The following is an 8,190-nucleotide window of genomic DNA, read 5'->3' as shown; positions in this document are numbered from 1 at the left end:
ATGCATCTGATCTGCAGGTCCCAAGTCTCACCCCGACCCCCAGTTGCCAAGAAATCTGGAAAATGTGAACTTGAGCTTTCCAGTTCTTTCTGTGCAGGAAAACACATTAGAAAGGGATAGGAATGGAGATGAGAAATATCAGTTGATAGCGGCCACCACGTGTGAGACAGAAACAGTGTGGGGCATGGTGGGGAGGGCGGCTGGGAGGGGGAGGGACAGATGGCATTCGCTGGGCCAGTGAAACCCATCTTTCTGCTGAATATGACTTTCAGTTCTTGGAGAGTACGGTTCCAACCAGTTGGTGGGCAAGCTGGGATTGGTTATTGATCATAGTGTCCTGAAGGGGTCTAACAAACTGGCTACTTGGTCCTCCTGCAGGAAGGTCAGAGAATGTCATCACCAGTTGGGTCTCCTGTCTCGAGAGCGTTCATGGCCTCTTGTTCCCTATTAAGGCATCCAGAGCCTTCCCCTTGCTGCCTCATCTCCCTCCTCCACTTCCAAGGATCCCCAACTTTATATGGTGAAGTCCCCACCCTCCAAGGTGATAGTGTGAGGAAGTGGGGCCTTTGGGAGGTGATTTGGTCATGGGGCCGCCTCCTCTGTGTCCAGGTCTTCTCCTGGGTGGCTCTGGCTCTCAGAAGGTGACAGCTGCTTCCATGAAAATCTGTGCCCCCTCAGGGTCTGAAGTGGAACATGCAAGATCAGACTTACTTAGTCCGTATGTAGCTTGAGAAAGCCACCTCATGATGATACAACTATTCCTTTTATGTTTTCTTTGCTTGTCTCTTTTTAGTTGGCTTTCATAAAAATTACCAAATTTTAAGAGAAATATGGATATGTTTGAAAGAGGCAGTAATAGCCATTATATTCATTATGGCTTCATTATATTTATACTACGCTTTTGTATCTGCATATATAACTATCTTGTGGGCTAGGCTTAGCTATCCTCAATTTATAGATGAGAAAACTGAAGTTCAGAGAGGTCAAGTGACTTGTGTAAAGTAACACAGCAGCTCCAGAGTCCAACCATTGTCTTTTGATCCTCAAGGGAGATTCTTCCCTCACACATACTTTATTCTCTCAGTGTAAAGATTTAAACACTAGAAGCAGATTTAAACACTAGAAATTGCAAAGCAATTTGATATTGGGGTGAGGGATGTGTGTGTGTGCGTCTATATGAAGGGCTCATGCAGATTCTATGAATTTTACATAACCCAACCACAGTGCATGGCAGCTAGGATGTTGCATTTTCCAAAGAGATCTTACGACTTGGCAAGTTATGCCATCACTATTCGGTTGTTCTACCTTAGCAAAGCAAGGGTAGCAGGAGGAATCTGGCCAGGACTGTACACGTGCTTTTTATTTGCTACATGGGGCAGACTGGCAAGATGCCCATAGAGTCAACGTGCCAGGGACCTAGAAATGCTGGTCAGCACACGATGAGGTCAGATGCCATGAAGCATCTGTGTGGAAGAATGAATATTGCCCGGCTTTGCCTACCCCCTCACGCTGGACTGGCATTTCCGTTGTCGTCTCATGTCACGGGTGAGTTAAACTCCTTGTGTCTTTCACAAGGAGTGGGTGGCCTGAGGATGCCGGAGGATCGAGTGGCCATGTCTGGATGAGCCCTGTTGGCTCCGGGAGCATCTTCCCGTGTTCCTCTCCAGAGGGACGGACGCTTCAGCTGGGAGCAGTTTCCTGAGAAGGGCTGGTCCCAAGGACAGGGGCCGAGGGCGGGCTGGGCAGGCACGGTGACAGGCTGGGAGCAGGGACTCGGGGAAGCAGAGACTGTGCTGAGCTCACCCATGCGTGTCACATCCCCTATGCGGCGACACTGCCACTGTATGGGACACCATGCCGGCCCCTGCAGTGTGCCCTCAGCAAACGCGCCGTGCTTTTGAGGAGCTCTTACCTATTACAATAGGGACAGTAATGATGACAGTGAATAACAGCTAACATGAGGATGGCATGCTACCACCCGCAGAGCCTTTCTCAACTGCGGAACCTCCTTTGGCCTGTGCGGAGGCAGAAAGAGCAGGCTGAGATGACTTTTTAGTGAGAATCTCTAAGGCTCAGAGAAGTTAGCCTCAGCTCCGCAGCCCAGTGCTCTTTATTTTCATAACACCGGTGGTTGCAAACCAGACGCAGATTACTAATATCTGTGGGCAGTTAAAGGAAAGCCGTGGGAAACAGGGTAGGTGAGATACAGGGTTCCCCACCCCCTGGCCCGCCAACAGTAACCAAGAGGTGGCTCTCTCTCTCTCTCTCACTCTGCAAGCGGACATAGCACGGGCATCTCAACCTGGTGCCCCTCATGGGAGGCCTTCTGGCCCTGCGAAGTCTCCGTGCCCACCAGCAGGTGGATTCCTGTGTTGCATCCTCCCCACCCGCCTGCAAGATTCTCTGCTGGCCTCCTGCTAGCCCCTTGTCTCCACACAGGGCCCTGCGAGGACGCCACGGGCCCATGCTGTGGTGGGTGAGAGGTGGCGCACCTGGGAGGGCAGGTCGGAAGGAAGCCCAGGTGACAGCCCCACACTCTGCGCCAGGTACTGTTTCCTAGCCCTCTGAACAGGGTCCTGATCCCCGCCTGCTCCCATGCTGAGAAAAGGTGACACAAACGATCGTGAGATCCTTGTTCTCATCCAGCCTTTAGGCATCCGGGGAATGACTGAGGATCACAAGTCCCCAGTGCTTCAGGGCACAAGGCAACATGATACAAATGTCGAAGCAAAGGTAGACATTGCGCTGAGCCTGAGAAGTCAGGTGGGATTTGGAGAGGCAGGGTGGGATATGTTCAAGTATTCTTAAAAAACTCATGTTATGTTATAGGTTTAGAGACCCCTGGGAAACAGCATCCACTGTATTGGTTTTCTAGCGCTGTTGTAACGATTATTACAAACGGAGTGCCTTCAAACAATGGAACTCTGTTCTCTCACGGTTCTGGAGGCTAGAAGCCCAAAATCAAGGTGTCAGTGGGGCCAAACTCCCTGTGATAGCTCTGGGGGAGGATCCTTCCTGGACTCTTCCAACTTCCGGTGACTGCTGGCTGTCCTGGGAGATTTAGGTTTGTAGAAGGGTCACTCCAGTGTCTGCCTTTGTTGTCCCATGGCCTTCTCTCTACATGTGCCTCTGTGTCCAAGTCTCCCTCTCCCTCTTCTCATAAGGACACCAGTCCTATTAGACCTATGATCCAGTAGGACCTCATCTTAATGTGAGTGTATCTGCAAAGACCCTATTTCCCAGTTATATTCACAGGAGTCAGGGGTTAGGACTTGAATATTTCTTTTTGGAAGACACAATTCAATCCACAACAACAACAAAAATCTTTTCTTAGTGTTCAAGGGCAGTGAAGAGAGCAAATGGGGCAGTTTCAAAGGTTAAAAATCACACTGGGATTTTTAGTGAATAAAAGGATGAAAGGTGTTAGCCTTAGGCAGGAAGGAGAAAAAATATGCAATAAGTTTAAGTTCAGGTATAGGTGAAAAGATGATTAACCAAAATATTAATAAATTATGTTTTATGACTTCCCATAGTTACTTAAAGCATGTCTCATGAGTCTTGACACCTATAGCAATAGGACTATTAATTTGGATGGGTAACATAGTCTTGTAAAAAACAGCTTGCTAGCAAGACAGTCCTTATCATTTGACATTGAATGAAAAAGAAAACACAACAGAGAAAAATCTGTCACTGATGATGGTGAATAGAGCATTTAATCTAATTTAAAGTCCTGTGTTTCACATTGCTTTCTTGGCTAAACAAAGCTCTTTCATATATTAGGTTATATATTCAGCTTCCTTAAAAGTAAGACAAACAAGTGTTAGAACACAGCATCCAAATAAAGTGTTTTCAGCTTCAGTGATTTATTTCATAATTTCTCTTTAATTTGAAGCCAATTCCCTTCTTTAACAGAGACTTGTATTTCTGATTTTAGATTTTTCATTTTTTGAAAGAAGGAGCCTAAATTATTGTGTTTGCACAAATGGACAGCATTCCTTTGAAAAGACCAGAATCATTGAAGAATAGGAGATGTATCCTGAAAACAATGGCTAGTACAGCAGCACTTGGAACAGATGGGCTGCGAGGAATGGGAGGGGACACAGCGGGCCATTCTTTGGGCTCGCAGAATGTGGGTGCTCTGTTGGTACACAATGTGTGAGTGAACGAGAGTGGGGAAGGTGGGTGCCCTTGCTAGAAATGAAGAAGACAGGAAGCCTGGACTGCAGTGGGAGTGGGAGAGAAGACGTGAGCTTCATTGTGGAGATATTGATCTTGAGTCTCCAGGAAGGTGGCTCCAGGACGCGGAAGCTCCAAACTGAGATTCAGGAGCGAGGTCAGGGTGGGGGTACCAGTGTAGGAGGCATCTGCATTGAAACAACAGTTGAAATAATGGGAGCTGGTGAAATATTTGATAGAGACTGTACACAGAGGGAAAAGTTGGCTGAGCATGGGACACTGGGAACTGTCCACTTTTAAGGGATGGTGGATGCAATGGTCTGAATGTTTGTGTCCTCCCCAAATTCAGGTGTTGAAGCCCAATGTGATCGAGTTAGGAGGTGGGGCCTTTGGGAGGTGATTAGGTCATGAGGATGGAGCCCTCATAAATGGGATTAGTGCCTTTATAAGAAGATGCTGAAGACGTAGCTAGCTCTTTCCACCATGTGGGGGTATAGCAAGAAATTGGGTTGCATCCCAGACAGGGCCCTCACTAGGATCTGACCATGCTGACACCTTGATCTCAGACTTCCAGGATCCAGAACTGAGAAATAAATTTCTATTGTTTATGAGCCACTCAGTCTATGGTAATTCATTTTAGCAGCTCAAAGGGACATAGGGAAGGAGGGCTAGAGGAGAAGAATGAGATGATGCACTATAAAGGTAGGTGTCTGAGCAGACATCAGTTGATGCCAGGATGACCCAGTTGAGGTTGTCTAAGTCCTGGAGACCAGACAGCCCCAATAAGGACAAGGGCTTGGGGATGGACTTGGCTGCAGGAAGGGCAGGCAGGACAGAGCTGACAGAGCTGAAGTTTCTCAGTATCCTGGAGTTGTGCAAGAGTAGAGCTGGAGCTGCAATCAGTGCCTTGGGCACAGCTGCCATTGGGAGGCATGAAGTTCATGTCTTGAGTATGGTGTGGGTGTCATACCAGAAACTGGTGAGAGAAAGCCATTGTGTTAGTCTTGGAAGAAATTTGAGTAGCATAGCCTCACACTTTTAAGAGCCTGAGCTCTAGAGTCAGATCTGTGTTCCAATCCTAGCTTTGTTATCTTGGTGACCTTGGGCGATTTGCTTAAGTTAGCTCATATTAATTTCCTCCTCTGCAAAATGGCCATAAGCTATGAACAGGCATAGACCATGGAAATGCATGTAAAGTGGCTTGTCCAATGTCCTGGGCACAGCAGGTGTCCAGTGAATGTCAGTTATTAGCAACAGCAATAGTAACGGGATGGTGGTGAAGGCAAGAATGCAGGCATGGAGGGTGTATCAGTCAGGCTAGGAGAGGGCATGCTCAGTAACAAACATCCCCAAACCTCAGTGATTTACAATAACAAGGATGTATTTTGCACTCAAGGAGCATGTCCACCACATGTTGGCTGGGGCTCTGACTCGTGCCATCTTCATTCTGGAGCTCAATGCTTCTGTCTCAGTGTCATTGTGGCAGAGGGATAAGATCACCAGCAAAAAGCATGGTGACTTTTACAGCTTCTTCCCTGAAGTAGCACATGTCACTTTTACTCATATTTCACTGGCCATTGACACATGGCAGGAGCTGAATTAAATAAAACAGGGAAATATAATCTTTTCTCAGAGAGGGACACCTAATGTTGATACATAGTAATTCAGTTGAGCACCAGAGGAGACCTTAGATGCTTGGCAAGTGTGTTAGCCTTGGCCTTTCCTGGATGTCTGTCTGGGGGAAGGTTTTGGTATAGATTTGGCCACGCTGGAGGCTCTAGAAGGTGAATGAAGTCTCTCTTTCTCCACTGCTCAGGTGTGAAGCAGAGGCTGTGGGTGTCCTGGGACTCCGCCTGCCCTGCATGTGGGAAGTGCTAGAGATTTAAGGCCCTGGAGCAGCCCTCAGCCAATGACTGATGGGAGCTGGCTTATAAATACCCGGCTCCCTTCACCCCTGGGAGGGACCATTCTGCGTCACTGGCACTCGGAGTTCTCCAGCGGGATCAAGTTGCCCTTAGGAGGCAACTTGATTTTCCTTCATTATCTGCCTTTCCCTGTATCACTTCCACAATCTGTTACTCAAGTTTCCTTGGATCGCCTTGCGAATAAACTGCTTGAACTTAAATCTTTATCTCAGGGTCTGCTTCTGAGGAAGCTCAAACTAAGCCAGGCAGTAGGGGACAGAAAGCACTGTGGAATGCATTCGTTCAACAGTATCGGTTGAGGACCAAGCATTGCACCAGGCCTGCAGCAGTGAGCAGGGCAGGTCCCGTCCTCCTGGGGCTTCCAGTCCGGTGAAAACTCAGGAGGAGCCCTGAGGGCTTCACAGAGAATAATGTCAGCACAAAGGTAGTCCAAGGGGACATCTTTCTGTCAGTACCTCGTGCCCAGAACTCAGGAATAGAGAGGTTCCCAGGAGCTCGCCAGTAATGAAGACCAGAAGGGGGGACTTTCTGCTGTCAGGTTATTTGCTGCATTTTGCTCCATCCAAAGTGGCAACTTGAAATGTACAAATATGCTGGGAACAAACAGCAGTCTATTTAGAGCAGTTCAGGGCCAGAGTAATCTAGGGGTCCTACCTTCTCTATTCTACGGAGCTCGGTAAAGGAAGCAGTTGCAAAGTCCATCATGAGAAGTCCTCCTGTGCCTGTGAGAGACAGAGAGAAGGAGAGAGAGTTAGTTTGTTCTAAGGCCACAACTCCCTGCAAAATGCTGCTTGCTCTGAAGAAGGCAGTTCATACTCTGAAGGCCAAGCATGGCCAGCTCTGCTTCTCTCTCTGCCCCAGGACCCCCATCCCCAGCTACTAAAACTTCCCTGAAGGCAATTATAGGCTCTGCGTTCTCCTCTGAAGGTTTGGGGAAAGAAGAACTAGAGGACTTAGAATTCCTGAGAGCCAGATAGGCAGGGCCACTAACCAGGTGCTGGTGGCAGGTGTGCTGCAAGTATTCGGGGAGTGACTGGGTAACCGAAGAGGGGAAATGCCCCTCTTCTTTGGCTGGATGTTGTTGAGATGACACATGTTTCCTGGAACCATAGCAGCCATCTTGGGCCTATGAGGCAACAAGCCTAAAATCCAAGTCAGTGTGCAAAGGGTGGCAGGGTCAGGAGAGAGAAGGGGCCAGTGGTTTCAAAGACTGCTTTGAGCTGCTAACCAATATACCCTCTGTGCTTAAGCACCCTAACCAACACAATCCATTAGAGATCGTCTTCACTTGAGTCCCCACTGCAGGCTTCTCTGAAGAAAATAAATGGCATGACCTATAGATCTCTCCGTGCCCTTTAATACCAGAGTGTTATCATCTCCCTTAGCAGGGAGAGACCGTGAAGGTGGACTATGCTGGTTGTTCACCAAAATAAAAATTCAAATGTGTCCCTCCTGTGGGCCTCACAGGGCTCAGGAGTCCCCCACGTGTGCAGGGTGGAGCCAGGCTCGGGGCACCGCCCACACAGCCCTCCCCGTCCCGCCTCCTCTCGGCCCCTCTCACACCTGTGCTCGGGCTCCAGCCTGGACAGCCGCCTGTGGGCTCTGCTAGACTCTGTGCTGCCACTGGGCCTTTGCATTAGCCGTTTCTTCAGCCTAGAACATTCTTCCCCACCTGGCTTCCAATCGGCCCTCGCCCACATCAAGCTCTGCCAGAGAACTCCCAGGGATCCCTCTGACCCCGGCTTGACTTCCTCTGGGAAGTCCTCCTCCACCTCCCCGGCCAGCGAGAAGGGCCACACTCGGCCGTCAGAGCATTTGTCACGTGGTGTTGAGAACTGACTCAGAGAGAGAGAATCCTGTCTTGTTCCAGTGAAATCCTGGGGTGTGGCCCACTGCCGGCTGCGTGGTGGGCACTCGGCTGTCATCTGCCGCATGAGCAGGTCAGACGTGGCCCCAGAGGCAGCAGTGCTGGAGGTGAAGAAGAGGGGGCAGCGAGAGACACGTGGTGGGGGGCAAATAACCTGGGCTTGGTGACCGGTGAGGTTGAGGAAGCGATGACAGCGAAGGACACCCCCTGTTGTCTGGCTCG

The sequence above is a fragment of the Microcebus murinus genome, chromosome 3, assembly GCF_040939455.1.
Source record: "Microcebus murinus isolate Inina chromosome 3, M.murinus_Inina_mat1.0, whole genome shotgun sequence".
In the NCBI taxonomy this organism is placed as follows: domain Eukaryota; kingdom Metazoa; phylum Chordata; class Mammalia; order Primates; family Cheirogaleidae; genus Microcebus; species Microcebus murinus.
Note: the sequence above shows the minus strand (reverse complement) of the source record.